This window comes from Cuculus canorus, chromosome 3 (assembly GCF_017976375.1).
Source record: "Cuculus canorus isolate bCucCan1 chromosome 3, bCucCan1.pri, whole genome shotgun sequence".
NCBI lineage: Eukaryota > Metazoa > Chordata > Aves > Cuculiformes > Cuculidae > Cuculus > Cuculus canorus.
In genome coordinates, this window is record NC_071403.1 from 111,120,755 (window position 1) to 111,136,478 (window position 15,724).

Here is a 15,724-nt window from a genome sequence, read left to right on the forward strand (position 1 = left end):
TGAGGCTGCTGGACTCGCTTGCGGCGACTGCATCAGAGGTGCTACTGTCCTCCCTGAACACTGAAAACTTGCATCTCCAGTTGTGCTGGAGACGTGTGCAGGGCTGGGCATGAGCTGGAGACGCAGAGTATGGCTCCATCGTTCCCTTATTTGCTTTAAGGGGAAAAAGAGTATTTAAAAAGGGGAAAAAATGTGTGTGGGGGAGGGAAAAATAAAGAAAAAAAGGAAAAAGAAGAAAGGGAAAAGAGAAAATGGAGGAAAAAAGAAAAGAAGGGGAGAAAAGTAAGGGGAAAAATAAAAGAAAGGGGAAAAATAGGAAAGGGAAAAAGAAAAAAGGGAAGGAAAAGGGAAAAAGAGGAAAGAAAAGGAAAAAATGGGGGAAAAGGGAAAAAAGAAAAATGGGAAAAAAGAAAGGGTGAAAAAGAAAGGGAAAAAAGAAGAAAGGGGGAAGAAAGAAGAGAAAAAGGAAAGGGAAAAAAAGAAAAAAGGGGTAAAGAAAAAAGGAAAGAGAAAAAGGAAAGAAAAAAGGGGGAAAAAAGAAAAAAGGGGAAAAGAAAAAAGGAAAAGAATGAAAAGGAAATAAAAAAAGAAAAAGAAAAAAGCAGAAATGAAAAGAAGGGGGAAGAATAGTAAGGGGGAAAAAGGAGAAAAAAGACAAGAGGCAGAAAAAAGGGGGGAAGAAAACAGGGAAAGAAAAGGGAAAAAAGAAAAGAAAAAAGGGAAAGAAAAAAGAAAAGGAAAAAAGAAAAAAGGGGTGAAAAAGGTAAAAAAAAGAAGAGAAGAAGGGGAAAGAAAAGGGGGAAAAAAGAGAAAAACAGAAGGAAAAAAGGGGAGAAGGGGAAAAAAGAGAAAAACAGAAGGAAAAAAGGGGAGAAGGGGGAAAAAGAAAAAAGGGTGGGGAGAAAGAAAAAAAAAGTAGGAAAGAAAGAAAAAAAAAAAAAACACCCGACAAACGCCAACTTTGTCCCCCGCGCTCCCTGCCGGGTGCCCGGTGGGTCCCCGGTGCCCGTCGGGGCATCGGCGCGGGGCGCTCCGCCCTCCCCCCCCCGCAGCGCCCCGCCGGGCGAGCGCAGCTCCGCGCGCCGCCGTGCCCCGCTCCCTCGGCGGCCGCTCCTTCCTCCCCCTCCCTCCCTCCCATGCGCCTCCCGCTCATTTCCTCTTTCCCTCCCCGCCGCTCCGCAGGCGCGCGGCTCGCCCGGGAGCCGCTGCGGAGTTGTAGCTCCGAAAGAGCCGCCGAGCCGGGTAAGGGGCTGCGGGGCAGCGGGGTCGGAGGGCGGCGGGGAGCGCGGTTCGGGTCGCAGAGGGGCCGGTCGGGGGGAGCGTGGACGGGCGCCCCCGGGGGAGTCGCGGCGGGTCCCCCCCGGCCCCGGGGCAGCGCCCGCCTCGCCCCGAGCAGCGCCGGCGCCTTCCCCTGCCTCGGAAAGGGGCTGCGTGCGCGGCTGTGCGCCTGCTTTGCGGGGTGTGCTCGGGTATCGCTGTGCACGGGCACCTATGTACGTGCAGAGACATATATATGCACCCATAGGTATGTGTACATGTATATATACACACGTGTAGCCATATGCGTGTATATATATATGTCTATTTGTATATATATGTGTATATGTGTGTGTATCTGTGTGTATATACATATATAGACATACCCATATGTATGTATATATGTATATATACACACATATGTCCATATATATAGGTGTATGTCTATATAAGTGTGTATATGAGTGTGTATGTGTGTGTACATACACATCTACTCATATATATATACACACATATATATGTATATGCCCTTGGAAAAAGAGACAGATACGCGTGTCTGTGTCTTCCTTTTGATGTATGTTTGTGTCTGTGTGTGTATCTGTGTATATATACACATACATAAACATATATACACCCATATGTATGTATATACATATATACACACATATATCCATATCTATCTGTATATATATATTTCTATATACGTATATATACACATATATCCATATCTACCTATATATGTGTGTATGTATATATGCACACATATATCCATATCTACCCATATATAAGTATATTTGTATGTATATACGTATATATACACATATATCCATATCGATCTATATATATGTTTATATCTGTGTGCATATGTGTGTGTATCTGTATGTACATGCACATATATACTCTTATATATACATACATATGCATATATACACACATATATGTATGTATACCCCTATATATGCAGACATATGTTTGTATATATACGTACACACATATATACACACACATATATGTGTATATACACATACACGCACATGTATATACACATATATATGGATATAAATGTGTATATGCACACACATATATATGTGTCTCAATATATACATATATATATTTGTGCATATAAATATACACATGCCCCCGTGTGTGTATGTGGGGTGTGTGAATCCTGCCTTGATGATAGAGGGGGTTACGCAGCTCTGCTTTATGTTGGTTAATGGTTTACCCGGCAAAGTTCCCACCGCGTGAATGTTGCTTTGAGTCAACTCCTTCAGATCCGGACTTCCTATTTGCCACCTTCCCAAACGGCTTTTAAAAAATCCTGGTGTTTGCCTCTGGAGAGTAGGATTTTTTTGGCAGCCTTCTCCCCTGGGAGATGTCCGCAGCCGTGCGGGAGGCTGGATGGATGCAGCTGGGGTCACCCCGGTCCCCTGAACCCGGGGCAAGGGGTGACACCCTGCTCCCGGGAGGTTGTGGCAGCAAAGCCATCTGCCAGTCTTGGTTTCCATCGGTCTGCCGAGGGATTTGGAGTGCAGGGCTCCGGCACGCAGTAGCTGCCGAAGTACTGAGAATCACAAGCAGTAGGGAATAAAACAAGGCAAGTGTGTTTACAATTAGGTTTCCATGCAAATAAGTTTCTGCTCAGTTTGGGAAAAGGTCGCGTAATGCATCATCTGGAATGAAAGGTTTGGTGAGAAAACCAGCTGGGTGTTCAGCAGGTCTGTGTCTCCTGCACACAGCTGGGAAATTTATACCCTTATGACAGAACTCTGGCTTTTTTTCACAGGAATACTTGCAGGCAAGTGCTGGAACTGAGCGTTGTCCTGTAATCTCATTCACAAGTGAAAAACTGGTAGAGAGATCAAATTTTCTTGGGGATGGGGGGTAAGAAAGGGAGAATCAATTACTCCTTCCCGAAAATATTCCATGGTTTTCCCAATAGGAGCTATTTGTTGTGGGTTTGCGTTGAAAGCTCTTCTTGCCTGAGATGAAACTCGAGCAAAGACCAGGGGGCTATTTCAGCAGCTCAAATGCCATGATAACAGTGTCCTGTGCGCGGTCGCACCAGCATCATCGGTTGCTTCTCGCAGCAGCTGGCGGGGAAACAGAGCCAGAGAGGAGCCTGCACAGGACCCTGTCTGCTCTGGGGCCAAATATCCACCTCGCTCCCAGTGCCTTGGTTCTTCCCAAGTGCTTGGATCAGTTGTTCTTCGATTCAGGCGTAAGGATCTTACAACTGCCTATGTTTGATTTCATCTATGCGGTGAGGTTCGGAGGGGAGGAAAGGCAGATAATCAGCCCACATCTTCACCGAGATCGGGTGGGGATTTGGTGGCCAGCCAGCTTTTTTTGTTTCTTGCCTTAAATTTTGAGGTTTCTCTGTGTAGAGGTGGAAGTGCAGGAAACTGGGAGGGGAGAAAAAGCGCGTGCTGCTATAGGGTGGCTGTCGCAACACTGGCAGCGCTTCTGCTGAGGAATTGGCTATGCTGGCAAAAAAAAGAGTGCTTTATGTTGCGTAGCTTTGTCTGTTTGGGGAATTGCAAGGGGGAAAGGAGTTCTGCCAGCTGCAGGAGTGGGGTTTGCTCTTGCAGCTGGATACTTGCACCAGCAAGAACTTGTGTGAGCGCAGACAAACCTTTTGGGGTTCCCAAATGAGGCTGCGTCAATGTTTTGCCCTCTGTGTGTCGCAGCTGGCACTGTGGGGCCATCCCAGCTCATAGGCATGGGAATAACATGGGCCAGTTGTTGGGAGCTGATGATAGAGATTACTTTGTAGCCTAAGCAACATTAGGCTTGGATTCTGACTCTGAAAATAAAAAGAGGAAAAAAAAAATAAAAGAAAGCATGTGATCTGCGATTAGAAATGGTTGCAATTAAAAATACGCAACATGATTTTTTGCTCCAAGCAAGACCACGGTCTTTTTGACGTGAGCGAGGCAATAATGCTCTTAGACCAAGAGGGCAATCTGAATTAAAATTTTATACTGTTGGGTTTTTTTTATTGCTTTTAGTGATGTGACACTGTAAGGAATGAGGTCGTGCTGTCTGCGTACACAAGATGCATGGAGACTCGTGGGAAGAGGATCTTACACTTTTCCAAAGAACTGCTGGTCTTTCCTTCAAGCATGACTTTTAGGTCAGATTCAGTAACAAATGCAATATGTTTTCCAGTGAATGGAGGAAAAACATTTTTTTCTTCTGTTAATGTGTTTTTCCTCATGTTCCTAGGATGCTTCCAATAATGTCTGTGTGCAGGAACAGTTTCTTTGTTGTCTGTATTAGAAAACACTTGGTCTCCAACTTCAGTGTCCTCATGGAGCTTAACTCAGACTGAAGTTAAATTTCTTTTGACAAGAGGTGATTTATTTTAGCTCACGTTGACTGTATTACCGTATTGTGTGGGATCCTACCCATGGATGGTGGAAGGGTTTGCTCTTGCACATTGTTGGATTTCAGCTTTAATAAGCAAAAAAATGTTTTAAATCAGTGCCTGAATTTTCCCTTGTTCCAACAGTCCTCTGCCATCCTGAGAGTATAACAAATGCAAACATTTGTCTTTCCTTCATCAACCTTTTGCTGTATAAAAGCTTTCATGGTAGGTTGTGTTTTACTAACTTGCTAATTAACCCATTGATTTCTGCATTTCTTGACTTCCCCAGATAAATATCTTCTGCCTATTGTAACGCTCAGATAGCAAAGTGATTGTGAATCCTTAAACAATGGTGAATACCCCATGAAGGATCTCCTTGCCTTACCTCCCTGAGCCTTGAAACGAACAGGGCAGAGCATTGCTCAGCTGAACCTCCTAGAAACGTGACCTTTCTGGAAGTTCAGTGTTGTGTTGCTTAATGACTAGGAGGCCCACAGGATTGACTGTGGGATGAATTATGCATTCTCCTGCGCTGATTGCACTGGAATTAGAAGGCAGGTGTGAGGGGATGCAAAGCCATCTTGTAAACTAAGAAATATTTCAGTTCTTCTGGATTGCATTGCATGAAATATGCCCTTTTTATTATTAAGAAATGCTGCTTATTATTTGCATGGTGGGTTTGTACATACCTGTGAATAACCAGGGTAGAAGAGATGAGGGTAGTGCTTCGGCTGTTTCAGTGTTTCTTGTCCTGTAGGTGTGCATCTTTTTAAAACGAAAGAAAGCAGCAAGTAGTTCAAGGAGTTCTCCCTGGTGATCCATGTTAATTGAGATACTGTGGAAACCCATACCAGCAGCATTCTGTGCAAAAGATGCCAGCTGCAACCTGGTCAGCTTTTCTCTTCTCTTGCACACTGAATGTTTCCCGATGATTGAACTGCCTGTTTCAAGCAACGTGATCTATTTGAAATCTGCCTTGGAAAAAAACTTAAATGTAGCTGTAGTTACATACAGTTCATGCACCAGCCTTTGAGACCTTCTGCCAGTATTTTTTTGTTGGCTTCTACAACTTTCTTTTAGCCTTATTTTCTTTTTCTGCCCTCTGTTTTCAAGGGAGATCAGGTTGCCTAAATGGAAAAAAGTGCAGCTGGATGTTTAACAACTGGGGAAAAAGTATGCTTGCTGGTATTTCAGTTGCTCTAATCTTAATGTGTCCAGAGAGGTGGTCTGAGCTGATGGTATCTCTTTAAATATCCACCTGGGTTGGAAAATACTGGATTTGGGTGACCAGTCCACACCTGGAGACTTTTAGGGTGGAAGGCATGGCTTGCACATACAGAGATGCTCGCTGTAAAGGTGTTGTACTGGGATCCTGAGACGCTTGCCAAGAGATACGGCTAAACTGGGGCGGCTGGTTTAGCAATTAGATTATGTTTTTGTTTTGGACAATGGGTTTGTTGTAATGAATTAACCAGTAGACTAGTCAGAATGGCAAAGAAGGTTGTTTTTGATTCCCCAACCATGCAACGTGCCAGCATCAGGAACATACTTCCCACCACTGGAAGTGCAAGAAGCATTTCATATGAGTGCCTGGGGAGTGGAGGGAGAGTATGTGTGTGTGTGTGTGCGTTCTGGTATGCCAACACAAATTCTTGTGATTTCTTCGAAGCACAAGCATGTGATGGATGGTATAGCTTGAGCATGGGATAAGGAAATACATCTTGCTAATGCTTGAAAGTTGGCACGTGGCTCATACAAAGTCATTTCAGAAAAGGGGGAGGAGTGGGGTGGCGGTGGTGGGAGGAAGGAGGAAAAGAAATGCCTTTGGGGGGCTGGGAGCCAGGGCGTGGGCGTGCTGCAAGCCTTCCTCACCATGCTTCTCATTCACCTCTGCTCCGCACAGGCTAGCGTGTCTGTGCAGAAGGGATGCTTTTTCTTGCTCGGAGGTAGCAGGATTTTTTTTTTTTCTGCGTGTTTTTCCTTCTTTCTAAAGGGTATTGTGCGCAGGATGCTCTGTTCTTGGCAGCTTGCCTGTGGTGCGAGGGGAGAAAGCTCACTGCTTTTGGTCGCGCTGCAGATAGCCGCCGTCAGAGCCAGTCAGCATTTGCAGGGCATCCTTTCCTTTTTCTCTTTAGGGAAGCTTTTGTTTTTTTTTTTTTTTTCTCTTTTAGCAGGTAAATGGTGTTTTTCCAAAGACATCACTTTGTCTTTCTTAAAACATATCTGGAGAGAATCAGTCTTTTCCTTTGGAGGACAATTTGGGGCTGGCTGATGAGAGCTGCGTGCGCATGAGAGGGGAGTGGGAGTTACAGGGGAGGACATCGTGAATGCATAACCGTTAGCACTGACTTTAATTATGAAATGTGTGTTCAAAAGAAAGCAGGCATATTTTGCGGTGCTTAGGAAAGGCCTTAGAAGCAACATTTGTTAAATATGTTTGAAGATGCTTGAAAACCCTATATCGTCTTCACCAGAGCTGAAGGGGAGGCAGCAGGTTGAAACTGGGGCTTGGGAGCACAGGGCTGGCAGGAGCTGCCTGGCCAGTGGGTATCGCAGGCAGCTGCCTTTCATAGTTCTCTGCACAAAACGGCATCGCGGAACGAATTGGGGCTTCTGCCATTCTTTCCAAGTTGAGTTTCTTCTTCAGTGGGCCAATACCCCTCTGTCTTGTGTCACTTTTCTTGCTGCTGTCTGTCCTTCTAAACCTCTTTTACAGGGAGAGATGGAGTTGCTCTGTAGAGGAAAAGGGAGAAAGCAGAGACAATATAAAAGGACCTTTGTGATTGACACTACTTTGATTTTCGGTGGGCTGAATTTTATTGCTCTTGAGCTCATGTATGTCAGCTCTGCTTCAGAGGGATTCAAGGAGGGGGGGGTGTGTCCCAGAACATAGGTGCTACTTATTAAAGGACGCACTTATGCTATATAAAATGGGAGATGGAAATCCAGGTACTTGACAGTCACATTTTGTGACCAGTCCATAAAACCAGAACCACTGAAATGGGAACGAGCATGTGCCTGTGTCCAGTCTCTCGCCCGGCTTTGTGCTGTGAAGCCAGGTCCAGGGGAAGATGGCAAGCCAAGGCTAGGACAGGGACTGGTGTAAGGTGCCCAACTGCCCCAAATCCTATGGCAAATGATTCTCCTTGGCTTAGGTTTGACGTGGAGCAAGCCCACTGAAATCGATGGTGGAAGACCTTTTAATCTCAGTTATTCTTTTGCTGTTCGTAACTCATCGACTGAGGGGGTTTGCTGGGTGTTGTACCCTCAGTGATGGCTGTGGTCCCCTCTCAGGTTCTCGGAACAGGAGTTTGGTTGCTTCACAGATGCCTGTCTCCTTGGGGAGCACAGTATGAGGCTTGGGGTGCTGCGTTCCTCTGTGCCAGGCTTGTCCCAGGAGCAGCAGCTCTGCCTTGGCCAAACAGAGGCTTTTCTGGGGTTGTCAGAAAATGTATCAGAAGACTTTTTTTTTTTTTTTTAAATGGAAATTTGATTTCATTCCAGCTGAAGGTAATTGGAGCTGTGATAATGGTCTGAAAGCAAATGAGAACAAGCTCTTTAGACTCCAGCCACAACTTTCTGTTCTGCTTGTGTCATGCTTCTTAGAATGGCATTTGTTCCTAAATCTAGCCCTAAAGCTGTTACTAAGAGCTATGTTTTTCTCAAGAGATACATGAAGGGAGGAATGGCAGTCCTTCATTTTTAATTCATCTTCTAGTCCACCTCTCCTGTCTTCTTAAGGATGTCCTGAACCTGCAGACTGACTTGCCCAGCCAGGTTTGTCCCCTGTGGGAAACCTGGTAGCACTTTGCTAAGGAGCAGAGTCTGCCTTTGTCCTCCTAAGATCACAGCAGCCATAGCTGGACCCTGCAGAGCAGCCTGCAATTGCAGGAGGAGGAATATATGGCTCCAGTAACATCTCCCTACCCAGCTGCGAGGAGGAGAGGAGTCTTTGCAGAAGAAAATCCCATTGCTGATGCCTGCCAAGGTACTGCTGGGTCCTCCAGAGTGGAGAACCGAAGCAATCACCCTGCACATCGCCAGAGGGGATCTCTCTTCTGACAAAATGGTTTGCAACATGCAAGTTTTGCCAGATATGAGCTTCTCAGCTGCACCAACTGTGATTTCTCTTCTCAGATCTCCTGATGTTTGCTCGTGTCTTTCATCACCCCTGACAGGGACTGTTGGCAAGCTGTTTGCAAGGTGTGTGCTGCGGCTTTCCAGAAGTCTTGTCCGTTATGTGAGGCAAGCTGTTACAAACCGATAGCACTAGAAACAAGTGAATTGACTGAATGCTCATTTTTATGAGGGTAATTCAAAAAGCATGCTTTGGAAGTGAAGGTGCCCTTGCTGGCCGTTGCCAGAGCTCTGGCTTGTTGCAGGACATGTTTAAGGATCTTCTTACTCAGCAGCTGACTTAGCCATTGGCTTCTGGAGACCAGGAGATTCACAGCTGGGTGTTCACTAGTCCCATTTGTGCTGAGACTTTTCGAGTTAGCTGCATCTTGCTGCCAAGCTTTGTTTTCAGATGCTTAGTGCCCATGACTGCTGCTGGGGTCTTGTATGGCTCGTTAATGGGCTCGATGACTTTTTATGCTTAGTGAGGAGGCATATTTCTAACAAAAATGCTCTGCGTTGCTTGCTCAGTTTCATGAAAACATTGCAAAACCATTTTGGTTGAAGTTTTAACTTTCTTGGGCTGTATGCATGCAAAAGGCTGGGCTGACTATTGAATGTTTATGCCTCCTCAGGGCTTGTAAACAAGCGTGCCTCCTGGTGCAACAGTCAGTAAGCACAAAGATGAACTGTCAGTGGCTTTTAAATATCGTGGAGGTATAGTATTGTGCCTTCTGTTTTCCATGTGAGCACTCTCGCTGTCTCGTGCACAGTGTTTGGGTGGACTCTGACCAGAGGAAGACATGTGAGTGATAGGGCAGAGCAGTGCCCGCACACTGAGCTCCTTGCAGCTGGCCACTGCTGCCACCTCTGTCTGTGCCAGTGTTTATGACATCCCTATGCCAGCTTCTGTGGCTCTGGCTGGAGCTTGTTTCTGGTGTGATGTGCGGTTTGCAGGGTGCCAAATCGCCACCACTTGTCTCGTCTCCTCCTCCAGCTCACCCTGCTGTCCACATCAAGCCATGGAGATGCCAGGCTCCTGCTTCCCATTTTCAGCCTCCATTTAAACCCATTTCTTAATGTCAGCACTGTAAGGAGAGGGAAAAAATTCCCTAACCAGAGTAGCAATGGTGACAGATCCCAAAGTCTAGACTTCTTGGCCATCCCCGTCAGTCTTCTCCAGGTGCCTGGTTTCATGCAGATTGTGGCTCCCGCCAACTATAAAGAGGAAGGGACTTCCAGAGCTGTCACCTGAGTGTCCCCTCCTGAGGAGGGGTTCACCCGGCTGTGTTTCAGACGGCCCTGCTTCTGGCTGAACCGCATCTCCACGTTCCCTGGCTTGTGCTGGGACAGCCTATGCCAAGGGAAGCTGTGGGATGCGGGAGGGCTGCTTGCGGGCAAGCAGCAGCCTGTCCTGGCAGAAGAGGGAGAACTATCAGCCTCGTGGTAAAAAACTTCGTCTCCCGAGGTTGACATTTTATAGCATCTAAAGCTGTGATTGACCTCTGCAGGAAATTTTGCTTTTAATGTTGCTTTTCCAGCAATCTGGAGGTTAACAAGAAACTGGTGCATCTGGTTTTTGCTTTGCTTTCAAGGTGGTTTTCCCCTGGCAATTATAAAGATGAGAATGTGTAAATTTTTTTTGAATGAATAAATGATCTGCCCAGGAGCACTAGTTTGTGATAAACTCAATTTAAATGTAGCTGCATACTCCATAGCTGGAATGTAGGTTTATTTAGTTAAAAAAGCCTCAATATGCAGATAGGGTTAAGGTTATATGAGGCACCTTGGCTGTGCCGTAACAGCATTTATCACTGTAATTTGTTTTTTTAACAAATTCAAGCTTCATTTAGTCCTTGGAAAATTTTTTACTACTGCTCTGTTGTGTCCCTCCACCTGATATTTTAGCTTATAAAAATTTGTGATCTCCTTTAATAAAAGGCAGTTGTTGCTATGCCCTGCATAGCTGCTTAGGAAATCTTATTTTAGCAGATACCTCCCTTCCCATGACCTTCCGTCTTCACTCCATTCCTCCGAAATCTTTATTGTGTAACTTGAATGTAATGTTTAGTTTAGAGCATCCTGTGAAGCAGGGAAATGCAACTGAAAAGGAGGCTAAAAAGGGGAAGAGAGAAACTTCCTGGACAGTGAATGTACAATGACATAATTTAGTTAATTGTATTGGAAATAAGTTTAAAAGAGGAAATAGATAAATAACTGGTACTTTTCTCTCCCCAGCTGCCTGTATAATTTTTAACTGTAGGCTGATCGCTTGTGTGCATGTCTGACCAGGCGTATGTGGCATTTGTCAATAGTCTTTTTGGAGGAAAACCTACCAAAACAACCCTGCAATTCAGTAAGGGAAAAATCTTGAAGTGCAAATAATTAATCTTGTTCTGACACTTTAAATTAGATTAAATAAAGTGTAATGTATTTAGGCGGCAGAGTCTTTGAGTTTCCATACCTTCCTTTGCTTCTTTCATGTGCGCACGACTTCTAGAGGAATTAAGTGTAATATGTGAGCTTGTACAGCTTACTTTGGCAATCAATTCTGTGATACCATTAACTTACTCGGCTTGGCTTCTTAGCCCTGGTGCTGTCATGAAAAAGCCTTTGCTTACCCTTGAGTTTGTAAAGCTTCCTTACCCTGCTGTGGTTTCCTTTTAGTTGGTTTTGTGGAACCCAAGTTTGGAGTGTGTTTAATAAGCAAAATAACTTTGCTTGTGTAAATACTTTGCTAAGGACTGCGGATATTAATTACTCAGTGAACTGGGCAGAGGAGAGGATTGTACAGGTTCCTCACCCCTCTGAAGCAGGACGTCTTGATGTGGTCATCCTCAGTGGCCAAACAAAGGTTATCAGCCAAGTTGTGAGGGGGTTTGTTAGCAGGAGGGACTGAAGCCAAAACCGATGTGGAACGCAGAAATGCTGTCTGTGGGTTTGAGCTGAAATGAGCAGGACTCCTACAAAGCCAGGGGAATCACACCTGCCTCTGTGGAGATGAATCTATGGTGGTGCAGCCCATTATATGTTCCATGATAGACCTTGTTGGTGTGCAGGTTTCTCCTTGGCAGAAGCTTCTTTTTGTTTCTGTTGATTTCCTTGTTGTTCCCTGGAATCTGGCGGGGAGAACTATTAGTGTTATGATAGCATCAGCCAGAGATAAGATTCTTGTACCACACACTTCAGGCTGTTCTTCAGTCAGTGGTTTAACCGCTACGTTGCAGCTGTGTTTAATAAATAAACCTTTGGGAATGCTCAGAGTGGGGCTTTTGGAGATGTGGAACAACAGTTACTCACTGTAGATCTAATCTTCTATTAATTTAGGTCTAAGCTTTTTTGGGTCATAATCCAAGTGTTTCTGTGCTGTGAAGAAAGCCTCGGCACGGCAGACATGCAGTGGAGGTGTGTGGGGCAGCATGGAGTGTTTCTGAAAATCCCACAATAAAACTCGAGGGGATAGATGTGTCCATTTGGTAGGATTTCTGTGACATCTGTGGGCCCCACTCTGACGTCTCACAGCTAAGACATGACATTCCTGCTTGGGTAGGTGCACAAGTCACAAACAGTCTTCCAGATGGAGCCATGGGTCTCTTAACTCAATTGGAGAGTTCACATTTCAGCACTCAGGTAAACATCTTATCCTGCTCTCAGGACTTGTTGACTTACCTGATAGACCTAAACGCCAAGGGAAACCAAAGGAAAACAACCTTCTGCCAGAGCAGAGGTTGCACACGATCCCTGTACCACTTGGCATCCCCTTTCTCCCTGTTTTGCTTTTTATTTGACGGTACAATATCGACCATTCTTTGATCTGTCTTTGCTGAGAGGGGGACCTGGCTTTGCATTTCACCTCACCGTTACAGGTTAAATTCACCAAGCAGTGTCAGGGTGGCTTTGTGAGCAGGTTTAGGTACCTGAAATGCTGCAACAGGCAAAAATCTGTGTTGGAAAGTTGTCCAAGTGAACTGTAGAGGGAGAAAGCCTGAAGGCAGAGAGTTGGCAGGATTTGGACACCTTCTGAAAATGCAAGCTGCTTTACAGCATGAGAGGTGATAGTAGCCTCAGAGCCCAAGTCTATTCAGTCAGTAAGTGCAGGAGGTGCTCCAAATAAGCAAACACATCCTCCAAGGAATGTTATGAACTCCTCCCTGTTGTTGTTTCCTGATACTGTCAGTGCCTGGTGTTTCCTTCGTGCTCCGGCAGCCGTCTGGTTACAGTCTTCCCTCTGGGAAGTGGCACTTCACTGTGGTGACTGCTAGGAGCTTTGCTTGAGAGTTTTTGGCCTGTGTGACCATCTTGGTGCATACGTCCAGCGCGATGCGTTCAAGGGGAGATTCACACTTGTTACGGTCATGGTGACAGCTGGAAGTAGGTAGAGGATGTATCTCCTGTCTGCTACCAGAGCTGATGCACCTGTGTCTCAGCTGATGCCCTGGAGCTCAAGGGAGCAACATTCAACCTCTGACTGAACCATACACCTACTGCGATGTTTCTGGGGAGGCTGTGGGATCTCTGTATGTACGTCAGTTTTCCGTCGCAGTGGTTGGATTATAATACATTTCTGAGGGTGTTGCAAGCACATTGCTTGGGTGAAATGGTAGCAGGAGAGATGCCACTAGCAGTATCCAAGGCAGAGAGAAGAGAGGGCAGCAGTTTATTCTGTTGGCACAACAGAAATCTCCCTCAGCAGGAGTAGCTCCTCAGGGGACGCACAGCTTGAGGTGTATCTGCACTGCAGCTGTAACAGGGTATTGAGGAGAACACTTGAATTAGCTTTCACATTAGCCAATGTCTAAATCTCTAGTTACACCATGGAACTCAGTATGTGCTGGAAAACCTGCCTGGGAGCTGAAGGAAATGAGCTTGTGCTGGGCTGTGGTGGCATCTGGGCTCTGAGCCACACTGAGTGGTGTGTGTGATCCTTGGGACTTAGGCAGGTCCATAGTGTGCTTGAGTAGTGACAGCCCTTTGATGGATGGGATGAACTGACTGAACCCTCTTCTGGGATGTGGGGGCCTTAAAAAAAAACAAACCTGGAGGACAGAGTCCTCTGAGAGTTTCATTGCGCTGTGAGTTGAATTATATGTCAAGGTAGGACCTCTCAGAGCTGCTGGGTGCGCTCCGAGTGTGGTAGTTTGCGGACCTGGTATGAAAGGTGAGGAGGAGAAATAAAGCGAGAGGTGACTGGGGAGAGAATGTGCTATGGAGAAAGGGGTGCATAGACACACTCCAGAGCAGTTTGTCAGCTGTCACAAGTGTTGGCATAGCTATACATGCGGTCTGGATGCATCTACAAACGTGTGGAAAAGCAACTGCCAAAGGTGAGGTATAGTAGTGGGTAGATGGCTGGCTGGGAGGGACTGGAGGACAATTAGAATAGAATAGTTCAGTTAGAGAGGATCTACAACGATCATCTAGTCCACTTGCATGGTGAGTGACGGGATGATTAGTTTCTGGGCTGTGCATGGACTGTTGCTGCCCACTTGTAAATGGGACTGCGAAGTTGTATGTCCTACGAGCCTTCATCAGTTTGCCTTTGCAAGAAAAAAAATGAAAAAACCCCGACTTATTTTTATAAAATAGCATAGTCTAGCTGAAAAAGAAATTGCAAATAAGAGAGAGCAGAGACTTCATCTAGTGCTGGGGGTTATCTCCACTGCTGCACACGCTGTTTGCAGGCAGGTCACACCATCCACAAACGTAGCAACGTTAATCACAATATTGATTTGCCTTAATGCATTTATGAAAGCTGAACCTTGGAGGTGTGGGAGGGCCTTATTGGTAATCAGCACTGAGATTGATCAAGGATAGTGTCAGCCAAAGGGGAACAAATGGAGGCTAGAAAAGAGCAGAGTAAAATAGTGGCCATTAAGGAAAGAAAAGTGCCCGGAACACTTGAGGCTTCTCCATCATGTATAAAGTAATCTACTTAATATGTAATGTCTATGACTTGAAGCAAAAATCACTTTGGAAAACAAGACAAAAGAAAAATAAAGGTGTCTGCAATGGTTTTGGTGTAAGCTAAGGCAGATCTAAGGATGCTGCAGGACATGGCAGCGCTGCAGTGCCCGCGTGGGAGGCATGCATGGCTGTTGCGTGACCCTTGGGAGAGAGTTTTACATCTGCCAAATAGCTTGAAGCATGATCTGAAGATAAAGACAATTGTCACCTTGGTTTCTTCGGTCTGTTAGTGATGCTCTTTTTATAAGGAGAATCTTTACAAAGAATTCTTTGGAGCAGTCTCCTCCTTAAGCTTTTTGCTAGCAGCTCTGAAAACACTAGATTGATGCACTTGCCTCTTCCAGCCCAGCCTCCAAAAGTTACTGACATCTCTTCCTCTAATTCTGCTTTGTAATTGAATTTCTGCCATAAGTTGCTTCTGTTAATTCAATTATACCTTACTGTTAATTGGCAGTGGATTTAAATACTTCATGTGCTGTTAACGGGAAGATTAACATGTCCCGTCTGGTTACCCTCTGTTCCACTGAGTTTGAGCAAAGTTTCAGTGTGATTCTAAGAATTAAGTAGCCTGCTTTTTTTTTTTTTTTTTTTTCCCGAAATTCTTTTGGAGTGCCAGAATCCAGCCAAGGACTGGGAAATGCCATTTATTTTGAACTCATAAATATGGCTGAATAATCTTGCATTGTTCTGTGAGGTTTGTTGTTCATGGAGTCTTTTCGTGTGAGCAGAAGACTGGTAAAGTTAACATCAGCACTGATGAGGGACGATAACAGTCAAAAATAGGAAAAAAAACAATTAGAGGGCACTCACTTAAGTGTTTTTCTCTTTTTCTTTATTTTTTCTTTGATGTTCTCTGGGTCTTAGGAAAGGGTTTGTTGAAAACAATCCCCCAGATGTTAGGAAAATGCATGTGGCGGTGTTGGTCTTCAATAAAAGCTGGTCAACCGGCACCACCAGTGGTCAGGGGTGAGGGCACCTGCAGGGGGTGGCTGGTGATCCCACAGCAGGGTGGAATGC

The 15,724-nt window shown here is 45.3% G+C and overlaps 1 protein-coding gene across 2 annotated transcripts in view; it reads left to right on the forward strand.

Annotated features, from left to right (window-relative positions):
* Positions 1–1,112: 1,112 nt before the first annotated feature.
* HPCAL1 (hippocalcin like 1) overlaps positions 1,113–15,724 on the forward strand; it is a 66,250-nt gene continuing 51,638 nt past the window's right edge. Inside the window, exon 1 of one of the 2 annotated variants that reach the window (XM_054063144.1) lies at positions 1,113–1,242. The gene's annotated coding sequence lies outside the window, so the exon portion shown is untranslated. The remainder of the gene's footprint in view (positions 1,243–15,724) is intronic. The other variant, XM_054063143.1, reaches the window with a different exon arrangement.